Source organism: Balaenoptera musculus, chromosome 5, assembly GCF_009873245.2.
Source record: "Balaenoptera musculus isolate JJ_BM4_2016_0621 chromosome 5, mBalMus1.pri.v3, whole genome shotgun sequence".
Taxonomy (NCBI): domain Eukaryota; kingdom Metazoa; phylum Chordata; class Mammalia; order Artiodactyla; family Balaenopteridae; genus Balaenoptera; species Balaenoptera musculus.
In genome coordinates, this window is record NC_045789.1 from 20185277 (window position 1) to 20198256 (window position 12980).

Genomic DNA, 12980 nt, shown 5'->3' on the forward strand with positions numbered 1-12980 from the left:
GTATAGTTACTGTTTATATTCTAAAGTAAAATTTGCCTCATTTAAGCTGATATTCAGTTCAAAAGATAGTTTGGTAAATTCTATAGTGCAAATTGTTAGGACTCCTTGGTGACACAGTGGTTAAGAATCCGCCTGCCAATGCAGGGGACACGGGTTTGAACCCTGGTCCGGGAAGATCCCACATGCTGCGGAGCAACTAAGCCCATGCGCCACAACTACTGAGCCTGTGCTCTAGAGCCCGCGAGCCACAACTACTGAGCCCACATGCTACAACTACTGAAGCCCATGCTCCTAGAGCCCATGCTCTGCAACAAGAGAAGCCACTGCAATGAGAAGTCCGTGCACCGCAATGAAGAGTAGCCCCCACTCGCCGCCAGAGAAAGCCTGCACAGCAACTAAGACCCAACACAGCCAAAAACAAATAAATAAAATAAATAAATTAAAAAAAAGAAATTGTCACTAAATGTAATAAGGTAATATTCTGTTCTTGACAACTGACTTATGCACATCTCTGAGAAGTGTGGGGGTGTGTGGGGGTGTGTAAGTCTAAAATGGCTAATGATATTTAGGGAAAAGGAACCATGGAAGAATGGCCCAAAGAGGGGAATTGATCACATTTGTCCTTGCATCCCACTTCTCTTTCCAGCCTGCTGCAGTGGAAGACATCAAAATAGTCAATGTTATGATGTCATTGTCACAGTCAACCTTGATTTATTTATGTCTTCCCTTTGGAGAAAGCTAAACTGAAGAAGTCGTTGTAGGATCACCAAGATTTTATTTCTAGCCCTACAACTATTATAAAAACACACTTTCTGGTTAAAAGCAAAAAATCATTTCTAATAATTCATGGAATTTTTTCAGGTGCAACAATTATTTGGGAAATTTCTAGATGTTTGAGTGTTTCCACCTGGTGTCTGCCTTTGTGTGGAACAGCCTAGCTTTGTTCTGCGACACTTTTGGTTAGCTTTTGGTTAGCACTGACTTGCCAAAATTTCCTGTTGGGAATATCAATAGAGTCCACTAATTTCCTGAAGAAATCAATTAAGAATGAAGAAGAGAAGAAGAAAAGGTAATATCTAATTCTGACTTACTTTCTCACCTAAGATATTGTTAGTCCTTTTCCCAAAGAGAACAAGCAACATGGATTTGGAAACTAAAAAAGAAAATAAGGGTAATTTGAGCAATCTTTTAAACATTTGTACAAAAGAAATGGGAAAACTAAATAAGAAAGCTATGTATTTTTTAGGGTGAATGAAGAAAGGAGAAAAAAGAATAAACCAGTTTTTCCCTCTTTAGAAATGTTTTCTTTAAGTCTTTTTGTCTCAATAGCCACCTGCCAAACTTTTTTGACAACTGAAAGTCATCCCATTCTCCTTCAAGTCTTCCAGAATAGCATTGCAATGAATTCCTGTCAATGCTTTTTACTTTCAGTTAAAACCATTTTTCCTTTTGCAAGTGCATCATTAGCACTGAAGAAAGAGCCAGATTGATAGGCCTTTGCTTTTACTTTTATGTCAAAACTACTTCCTGAAAAATAATTTTCATGTACTTTGCAGATCTGTCCACAGTTGAAAGAGTCATCAAATATATAAAATGAAACGCACACAAGGCAGTGAATGTGTATGGCTGGTGACCCGTAATGGAATGGTGAGGTCAAGGTAAATGAACATGAAAAATAAAGGCTGAAGCGTTTCTATTTTTTTTTTAGCTTAAGCTATAGACATAAATGTTTGTTGTGGTTATCATTAGTTTATCTCAAATATTTAAATCACCACTTAAAGAAGACCTTAGAAGCTTATCACTGTTGGGTGCTCAGAACAGTGTCTGGCACAGAGTGGGTGCTGAATGAATATTTACCGACCAAATGCAGGCATGAATGAAGATCTCTGTATTTATTCTCTCTCAATCCTTTAAAAAATTTCGTATGACAGTCTCAGAACCTTGACCAAAGCAAGTATTAATTTCTGAGTTTGGAACTAAACGTCGGTTTATTTTGAAAAGTGTTTGGGAACGCTTTGCTTGTGGAATGTTAGTTGCACATAATGTAACATCAGCCTACGTTTCATAGCTACAAAAGTAAAGATTTTTGCTATCTGCTTTAATTATCTAATTAGAATTCAATAAGCTATGTAGAGGTTGCCCTTTGGGGCTCATTAAACCAGCAGGGTTACGAGCGTTGCAACTGAAGAAAATACATTTCGGAACGGAGCCCCTTGCTGCCGAAAAGTCCTGTGCTTACTACATCGCTGCTCGCGAGGAGAGAGCGGCCTTGGGCCAGATGGCGGGAAGGTACCCCAGGCGAGGAGGGGGTGCGGTGCCGGCGCGGCGGGCGGACGGGGCGGGATCCGCTTACAGCTCGCTGGGACGCCGCGCCCCGCGGCCGCAGCAGCGCGGGCGGTTCGGCGTGTTGATGTACAGGGTCAAAACAGGCTTAATCTTTTGAGCTGGCTGACCCCAGCTTCACTGAAGAAACAGGCTGAATCACAACAGTCTCTGGATTGAAATCTCAGCTCCGATGGAACAGGAGCTTTTACTGTTGATGCTGCCGCAGCGTTTGCTCCTAAAGCTGGGAATTCAAGTGTTTTAAGTCTCCAGGGCCTTCGGTTGAAATCCTTCTACCAGCTTGAAAGTCTCACAGTTGTTAAAAGAAAAAGAAGAATCAAACACACAAAGCCACAAGCCCTTCACATTTCCTTTCGCTGGCCGTGGAATCATACTCATTTGAAAACAGAACGCCCAGCTTATCTTTTATAAACTGAGACTTTTGTTATTATTTTTCGCTGTATTTTAAACTTGCCCTGATTGCCGTGCCATGCATTCATCTCTTAACCAGAAAACAGAAGAGATATTTTGCACCTTGATATAAAATGCCAAGTCTTGATAACATCACAATATGCTACTTTATTACAAAAGGCCAGTTCTTCCATGCTGAGTTACACTTACAATCCACAAAACCACTAGTTGTCAACATATCTTGTTCCAAAAGGTTGGATTTTTAAAACCTCCAGAAGACATTTGTCATTTTGAAGCTCCTGACTGTATGATGTGCAGCTGTACGAAGGTTCTTTTCAGCATTTGAAACGGTTCTGTGTAGTCAGGCCCTTACTAAGATGAAATGCATTTACATGTGAATTTATTGGGGCTTGCAGTCCCATACTCCTGCCTGCCTCCTTGATTTTGGCTCTCCTCACAGTTCCTTTTATTGGTTTTTGGCAGGTTGCTGAGGGCATATGTTTTGGACTTTTCTTGCCTGATTTGTGAGAGTCTGCTGACATCCAGGAAAGTGCCGCAAAAAACCTGTTGCTCATATCCAAGCTTATGTGTTTCATGGCAGAGCCACTAGCCCTGAGCTCAAGTTTCTTGACAACAAGTCTTATTTATGGAGAAACAAACATAGGCAGTATTCTGTGGGACTATGCTGTTCTCTTTCTGGGAGTAACATTTGGCGTTTCTCTGCAAGAGGGCAAATAGTTTTTTAAACATCTCATATTCAAGGGTGTGACAGAGGAAGGGATATTGCTGCTGATGGTGATGATAGCTGCCATTTACTGAGCAGACACCCAAAACCAAGCAATCTGCATTGACTCATCACCGCAGAATTGCAAGAGAAATGCTGCTGTTCCCATTTTGAAGATGAAGAAACTGAGGGTAAGCAGCATTCCCAGAATCTTACGGAGTGTTGAAGGCAGGATTTAAACGTCGGTCTTTTTGTTTTTAAAGTTTATGTATTTTTCCCCAAAGAAACCTGAGAGGCAAATACTGCCTTTGATTTTTTAATAAAGAAAATTTTGTTCTGAAATCGCCATTCTATTTGATGCCAATGTTTAAACGTACACTATTTATAGGAGTTGGTGCCATGAGGACGCAGTAATGGCTAAGATACCGTTCCTGTTCTTTAAGGACTCATAGACTAGAGCAGTGGTTGTGATCTTGCCCCTCCAAGGGACATTTCGGAAGGTCTGGAGCCACTTTTGATTGGCAAGGTGGGTGAGCATGTTTGGAACTATTGGTATCTAGTAGGCTGAGGCTGGGCATGCTGCTAAAATCCTACAATGAATCCAAATTTGTTTTTGAAATACCGCTATTGAGATACCGTGGTCTAGAAGAAGAAAAACACTGAAAATATGGTAAGATTTATGCCGTACCATTAATGATGGTGTGGTAGATTGTATTATTTGTCCAAAATATTTGCTGACACTCTCTATTGGGACCTTCTGTGTGGGGGAATTATACCTCTTGCCCCATTAATACCAGGCATGGCCATTTGACTTGCTTTGACCAATGAAATATGGGTAGAAATTTAAAGAGCCGTTGTGTAGTTTTGCCCTCTCTCTTTTCCCTCTGTCATGAGACCATCAGGTTCCAGGCAGGGGCTCCTTCATCTGGGACCTCAAGTGAAGGCAACATGGAATAAGATGCAGTCTACTCCAAAGCCTGGAATCATAAGCAAGACATAAACCTTTGGTGAAAGCCTGTGAGGTTTTGAGATTGTTTGTTACTGTAGCATAACTTAGTCCTTGCTGACTAATATGGATGTAGTCATTATTTCAACAGGTCAGGATGAGGTGGGATTATAGTAGGAGAATAACCTAGAAGAAAAGACTGGAGCCAAGGTATGCTAGACAGAAAAGGGTGGATTTTAATTTTATGTGTGGGAAGTTTAGTAGGGGTGAGAAAGGAAATTAATTCCGAGAGCAGAGGGAAAGATGATTCAGATACAGGGGGCAGGAAATCAGTTAGGCCATGATAATAGTAGTCCCAGTGGGAGGAGCCAGAGTCTGACATGGGCAGAGTCCATGTAAATGAAAAGTTGGAGGCTTATGAAACAGTGATTGGGCAAGAAAAATAATTAGTAGGCATGAACATTTATTTAGTATGGACAATGAGAAGATGATTCAAAGATGATATCAAGATTTTGAGAGTGGTTGTCTTGGAAAAAGGTATCACACAAGAACACATTTTGGAATGGATAGGATAAATTTCTTCCAGAGTTTATTGAGCTTGGGATAAAGATGGACTTGTCCGGTGGGAGTGGTTCAGAGGCGTTGGCTATGAGGGTCTGGACAGTGGGAATCGTGGTGTGATTTACATAGTTGGGCATCATCCTTGCATAAGGGTGCAAGTTGGACAATATTATCTAGAGATAGTGGCTGGAACTGAAAGAGGAACTTAAGGAAAAGGGAGTTGGGGTTTGGGAAAAAATAAACCTGATGAGAGAAATGTCAGACATTTAAGTAGAAAATGCTGCCATGGCTGGCTGGTAAGGAGCTATGTTTGGAGCCGGCAGAGGTGTAAGGAGGCAAATTAATGCCTTAATGCCTACTCCTTGGTTAACTGCGAAGTGCTTAAATGCCTTTGCTATTATTCTGAAGCAGTTAAGCTTTGGATAAAAAAAAAAAAGTAGTCCAGGGTTATAAGGTCAGGAATTTATAAACACTTATAACGAAAATGTAAGTCTGAAGTTTTCCTCTGTGTAAAAATGAAAACCAGAATAACAGTAGCACTTACTTGAAAAACATTCTTAACTTATACTTGGAAGTTTATAAAGTTTTGAGCTTTATTATGTCTTTGCTATGCCTACCCGTTAGAAATGAGTTTACTGCATTTTTTTGTTTATTTACTGGTTGTATTCTTAAGTAAAAATGTTCTCCATTCGATTATGACACATTTATCTTCCTTCTCAGTTTCCACATCTCAGGGCAACCTAACTCACAGATGTTCACAGCCATAACTGGAGGTCTGAACTTCTTGTCCACGCCCTTCTCCACCCCCTCCAGGGTTCACAGGCAATGCATCCTTTAGTTTTGAAGTCTTGCCGAGGCAGCTCAATAGATTAAATAGGTTGGTGATATGCTACGTTTCCTAAGAATAAGTCAGACCACCATCTATTTCTCTTCCTCTGGCTTCACACTTCAGTGTGCTAGGATCCTGGGACATCATGGCAGAGAAATGCTCACTTAATGGTCCATCATCAACCTGCCAGTGGCTGCAGGAATTACAGACAGAGTGCTTAAGAGAAGTCACAAGGATGCATGAGACTGCCTAGGGAAAGAAAGCATTAAGCACGCTGGTGTTAAATACCTCTCATCTCTGAGAAGATAGCACTGCCTTCTTCTGAAAGCAGCACTAACCTGAGTGATTTCATCCGGAATAATAATTTCCTTTCATTTCTCAGCCTAATCAGTCTGACATTTTGTATTTACTGTAAGAAAAAGTTTAGGGCTTTTCTCAGATATGGAGAGTTTAGGACATAGTCCTCTTTAGGCATTTATCAAATTATTAAATCAGGCTAATCCTTTGGAGAGCTTGCAATTTACACTAGAGAAGGCTGTTTAATCTTTTATTTCCTATGCTTAAGCCATCTTATAATCATCAGTAAAGCATCCTCTCTCACTGCATAGTAAATTGGAACTGCGGAATTAAGTTATGGAGCCTCACGTTTCCAGGTCCTCGAGATGCAAGCTTTATCAGGAGTTCAGCATCCTCACATGCCTGCTGCAGCAACCCATATTTTGCTTCATGCTTCTGACCTTTCCTTTACACCCCTTTGAAAATTCTGTACACATTGTAACATACGTGGCAGTTCTTTGGCATTAGCAGCAGGCTGCTAATTCGATCAGTTAATTACTGGAATAGATTACTGGGAGATGCCATCTTAATGTGCTTTATTCTAGGGATGTGCATTTTCCTGTTAATACAGACCTTCTGGAGACATAAAACGTTAACACAAGTAGCTTTCATTAGCAGAATAACGTTCAGGAAAATGAAGGAGACATTTTTTGAGAAACCTTATAACTCCTTTTAATTATACCACTTTAGTGATCAGCAACTTTGCCTCTCCACTCCATATGTGTAAAGAATAATAACTGAATGCCATTCTAATGTGGGTTGAGCAGAGATAAAACCAGGACCCGTGATTCACATTGTTGCATTTTAAAAATTTATTTTATTTATTTATTTTTGGCTGCGTCAGGTCTTAGTTGCGGCAAGCGGGATCTTTCGTTGTGGCACGCGGACTTCTCTCTAGTTGTGGCACGCGGGCTCCAAAGCACGTGGGCTCTGTAGTTGTGGCACGTGGGCTCAGTAGTTGCGGCGTGCAGGCTTAGTTGCCCCGCAGCACGTGAGATCTTAGTTCCCCGACCAGGGATCGAACTGGCGTCCCCTGCATGGCAAAATGGATTCTTAACCACTGGACCACCAGGGACATCCCAACGTTGTTGCATTTTAATTATTGATTAGGGGTAATTAGATGATTTAGCTTTAAGCAGTTTTCCAGATTCAAATTTGTCCATGATAATTCACAGTATAAAAACTTTCTGAAGAAAGTGAATAATTCACAAGACTCAATCAAGACAGAAGAGGAGAAGCATGAGGGCAGGTCCTGGTGAGGAGGGTGGAGCCTCTAATCTGTGATTTGCTTAGTGATCATCACTGCTTCCACTTCTCTGCCTTGGCAGAACAGCAGGGATGTTTTGGCAAGTCTGTGGGTGGTGGCGGAGTGATGTACCACTCTTGCGCTTAGAATGAATCTAGGGAAAACTCGGGGAGATGAGGAAGAGAAAAATGAAAGGGCTATGCCCCTCCTGAAACAGTTCAAGAATGGGGCTTGGGCCAGGAAATAGCTGGAGCCAAGGACTGGGGAAAGGGCAACGGTGAAAATATCCACCAGGAGCAGGGGCTGGACAGGAGTCCGGAGTGACTCTCCGTGGCTGGCTGCTTCACTATTGGAGGAGATCTGCCCTTTGCCTGTGCTTTGAGACCACATGAGATTTCCCCCACAAGCACGCATCCTTTCAATACCCAGGCCCTGCGCATCTTTGGACATCTGATGGGCTAGGAGAGGGGCTCAAATCTGCACATTTTGGAGGCCCGAAGGGACAGATGGGAGTGTGTATTTCTACTATCTACAGATGAAAAAAGGGGATTGGATGGGTTAACTCACTCACCGAAATCCTCACAGAAAGAAGGAAGAGTTAGTATTTGAGCAGTGCATTTTTTAACTTCACAGCTGGGGCTTTCTACATGTAATCTGTTTTGTTATAATTGCAGAGAATACCAAGGCAGCAAATACTAGACTATAGCTAGAGGTTCTCCTTATGTGTCTTCTCTGTTCTCGGCTGTACATATGTTCTGGGTCCCCCTTGTGGTGGCTGGGCTAGACTAGGCAAGGACGTTGCCCGGATGGGTCCACATGGAGGCCAAAGGGTCCACGTGGAGGCCTTAAGTTCTCAGGTGAGCCGGATGAGTGAGGTGTTTTCTTAGGATGCTGACAGCATTCAAGTTGAGAGAATTTATGGCATGGCCTAAGAGTGAGGCAGAGCTGTCTGAGGAAAATTGAAATAATCAGAAGAGAATTTTCTCAGACTCCCACCACCCCATCTAACCATGAATAGCAACTGTACCACCATAGGCTGCCGTCCCACCTCTTCCATAGATACACTTCTGTGCCCTCAATTACGACTAATCTCTCCACTTTTTCACAAGATCCCATTAACTGTCTACCAAAGGACATCACTCCAGCCATTCTTTCTTCTCTCTCTGATCAAGTTTTTACTGTCTCCTGATTCCTAGCAAAAATCACACTTTCTGTTATTGCCGCCATCTTTAAAAATAATCTTCCCTTGACTCCACTTCCTCTTTTAGCTACTGCCCCTTTGTAGCAAACATTTTAAATTCCTTTCTTCCTATTTCTTTTTCAACCCACTCCAATTTGACTTTGTCCCAGACCACGCTACTGAAACTGCTCTTGCCAAGATCGTTAATGCCTCCACGGTGCTAAAGCCCAGGATGGATTCTCAGTTCTCATCTTAACCTGTCAGTAGCAGCTGATACAGTTGATCCCACTCATCTCTCTGAAACACCTTCTTCACTTGGCTTCGGAGGCACCACACCCTCCTAGTGGGTTTTATAACATGCTAGACTCTCCTTTTCTGCTTTGTTGCTTCTTTCTCTTGTCCTTGACCTCCCACAGTCAGAGAGCCCCAGGGTTCAACCTTGATCCTCTTCTCTGTCTATGTTCACTTCCTAGATGCTATAATTCAGTCTCATAGCTTAAAATGTCACCGACCATCCAAAGACTTCTGCATTTCTATGTGACATCCAGCTCTCCTATATTAAATTCTCTAGTTGAAATCTCTATTTGAAGGTCTAATAGACATCTCCACCTTTATACATCCAAAAACTGAACTTTTGATCTTTCTCCTAAAAGTTGTTCTACCTGCACCTTCCCCCAGTTCAGTCCATGGCAGCTTCATCCTTCAGGATGCTCCGGCTGAAAACCGTAGTTAGTCTCAACTCCTCCCTTTTGTTCATATCTCGCATCTGAACATTCAAGAAGTCTTGTTGGCTCTACCGTCTCACCCCCTACACTGCCACGACTCTGGTGTGACTGAATCATTGCTCGTCTGGATGACTGCAGTAAGCTTCTAACTGGTATTTCAGCTCCCATCTTTCCCCTCTAGAATCTATCCTCCACGCGGCAGCTAGCGCAGTGCTTTAGAAACATAAATCAGATAATATTGCTCCTCTGCTCGAAACCTCCAATGGATTCCCATCTTAACTGGAGTAAAAACTGAAGTCCTTACCAGGCACCATTACCCTCAGAGCTCATTTCCTGCTACCCTTCCTTGTCTTACTCCCTTCTAGGCAAACAGTCCTTAGGGCTTTTACACTAGAACACTTTTTTCCCGTATAACCCTGTAGCTAACTCCTTCATTTCTTCAAGATTTATTCAAATGCCACCTTCTCAATGAGGCCCGCTTGACAACACCACTTACAATTGTAGCTGCTTCCTCCTTATTCTCAGTACCCTTGAATCCCTTTACACCGTTCTATCCATTCTTTTTTTTCCCCATAGTACTTATCACCTTTCAACGTACCTTATAATTTACTCATTTATGATATTGTCTGTCCCTTTCTAGCATGTTAGCCCCACACAGGGCACGGATTCTTGTCTGTTTGGCTCACTGATGCTTAAAGTGCTTAGAAAAGGTGCTCGGTATAGAGTAGGTAATCAATAAATGTTAAATAAATGAATGCATAAGCAATTTCCGTTACCAGAGACAAGGGTTATCATGAGGTCAGAAGCTGGGAAAATCAGGAAGTGGAGGAGGGAAACTGGAGAAACAGGATGAGGACCACGGACAAACCTAAGATGGCAGGTTTTGTCTTGTATTGTGGAGGTGGGTGTGACACATGTAAGTTACCATGCAACACTGAAAACCTAGTTTCTTCACAATTCTGCATAGGCTGTGGCTTCCAGAATGTCTACTATTTTGACTTTCCCCTTTGCATACATTTTAGTTTGTTGGAATCCCTTTTAAAAATATGATGCCAAAATGAAACACAATATTCCAGATACACTCAGACCAGAATCCCATTTATATCATGGGTCATCATCTCCCTTTGTCTGAAGCTACATGTTCAGTAATGTAGTCAAAAAGATCATTAACTTCCCAGGGTTAAATGACACATGACTCAGAATGAGCCTGCTGTCAACCAAATCCACAAGTTACTTTTGTCTATTTTTTCACACAAACCACACTTCAACACAGTCGGCTTAACTCTATTCTTTTAACCTATGTGTATGACTTTTATATTTTTTCTATTAAATTTCTCTTTTCAGTTTAGATCCATTATTCTTACCGGTCAAGATCACAGTTCAGTTTTTTAGTAAACGCTCACAACTTTTCATTTTTGGAAATCTGACAATTAAAAAAAAAGAAAAGATTGTTAAATATTGATAAAATGTTGTCCTGGACAGAGTCCTTGAGAAAACCTACACCAAACTATTCCAAACCTTTATTTCCATAACAACAGGATCTATTTAATACTCACGATATATAGGTTTAAGCCAGCTATTTCTTAATCTTACCCACAAAACTGTTACTGAATAATTTTTCAGATGCTTTGCTGAAATTTAAATGTACTATGCCTATAGGATTCTGTTGATTTTCCAGTCTAGCATTTTGACCAAAAGATGAAATGAGGCCTGTTTGGAATACTTTTGTTAGATAAGCCCGTGTAGCCTTTTGGGGAGCCCCGTATATGAGCTCACAAACCATCTTTTGTTAATTCTGTCTTACAGTCAGGCTTACTATCTCCTATTTGAAGATTTGATCTTCTCCATCACAGTGACATTTTACCTTTGTTTATTTTGTGACATATTTGGAAGGAACAATTTATATACTCCTTCTGGTTGAGAGGTCCTTGTCATTTAAATTTTAATATATTATTTTCTATAAACGCACATATGAAAGCTTATCATACAGATCTTAGTGTCATCTTTCTTTTCCTGTTTTGCTTGGCTCTCTTTTCTCCTTATCCCTCTTCCTCCATTCACACTGTCCATTTGCTCCTGCTCCAAATACTCCATATTAATGCCTAGTGTACATATTACATATTTCCATATATTTTGCACTCATATAATCACAGATGACTTCCTTGATGAACTCTTAGGTAGCCTATTTCAAAGAGAATCAGTTTAATTATCCTTCCCTGAGAGATACTATTACCCATAAAACTGTCCTAGAAGCATCTGTTTACTTTGAGACCCCAATCTAAAAGTAATAGAATAATCCATTTATCCTTTCACTCAATAAGATTCATGGAGCTCCTCCCGTGTCCCAGGAACTGTGCTAGGTTGTGCAGCAATTCTGAGACTTGCCAAGATATTGTGTTTAATCCACCTCTGTATCTTTTCTTTCGCCTCTGAGGAAAAAAATTCTCTCCTGCTTAGCAGGCCTCCATTACGAACTGATTGTTTGTATCCTCTCCAAATTCACCTGTTGAAGCCCTAACCCCCAACGTGGCTATATTTGGAGAGGTGGCCTCTAAGGAAGTAATTAAAGTTAAATGATGTCACAAGGGTGAGGCCCTGATCTGGTAAGATTAGTGTCCTTATAAGTAGAGACACCAGAGAGCTCTCCCCAGAGGGAGATAGAGCCTACTGGCTAAGAAACACAGATTTATACCACAGATTTTTGTGAGAGGGAGAGGGGAGAGAGGTGGTGAACAAAAGGATACTCTGTGGTATATGAGGGAAAATATCTTCATTTAATAACATCAATAAAATTATGGTTATTCGTTAGATGAATACTGTTACCTGTGTGTCCCAATTTCTTTCAAGACTCAAACATGCAGATTTCTGCTACAATATTCAGTAGGATTAAATATTAGCGTATTATGGGCTGAGTTGTGTTCCCTCTCCCCCATCACCTTGGAGTGTGACTGTACTTGGACATAAGACCTTTAAAGATGTGATTAAATTAAAGTTGGGTCATTGGAGTGGGCCCTAACCCAACCTGATTGGTGTCCTTATAGGAAGAGGAGATTCTGATACAAAAAGACACACCAGCACTGTGTATACAGACAAAAGCCTGAGTGAGGGCACGGGGAGAAGGAGGTCCTCTTCAAGTCAAGGAGAGAGGCCCCAGGAGAAACCAAGCCTGTAGACACCTTGATCTTGGACTTCTAGTCTTCACAACTGTGAGAAAATAAATTTCTGTTATTTAAGCCACTCAGTCTGTGGTATTGTGTTATGGCAGCCCAAGCGGACTAATACAGACAGGATATAAGGATTGCATTTGTTTTGTTTTTCTAACCCTCCCTTCTCCTAACATTTTGCAGGTACTGCAGTTACCTTCTGGTCCCTTTGCTATTTAGGGAAATTGTTCTGGTCTGCTCTCAGATACCCTGAGCACAGTATTATTTCTATGAGTATTAAGTACTGGCAAATTCATGTGAAGAATGTGATTCTCCTATGTTAACCAAAAAGCTGGCTATCATGGCGTTAACCAGTCATTTTGAAAAACATGTAGAGTACAACATTCTATCTATTAAAAATCTGTTCTTCCAAAACAATGCATAAGCTTGCCTAGGACACACTCTGAAAGCACTTTTCATTTATTATCATTTATCATTCTTTTTACTTGAATTTTCCTTCCAGGTTCTGCCTGTAATATTCTCCATCTCCTTTTTAT

The 12980-nt window shown here is 41.1% G+C and overlaps 1 long non-coding RNA gene across 1 annotated transcript; it reads left to right on the forward strand.

The window, feature by feature from the left end:
- The first annotated feature begins 3450 nt into the window (after positions 1 to 3450).
- Positions 3451 to 12461, forward strand: LOC118895892. Its single transcript, XR_005020046.1, has 3 exons — positions 3451 to 3648; positions 3846 to 3983; positions 12322 to 12461. It is a non-coding gene; the product is annotated as an uncharacterized LOC118895892 (long non-coding RNA).
- The last annotated feature ends 519 nt before the right edge of the window (positions 12462 to 12980 follow it).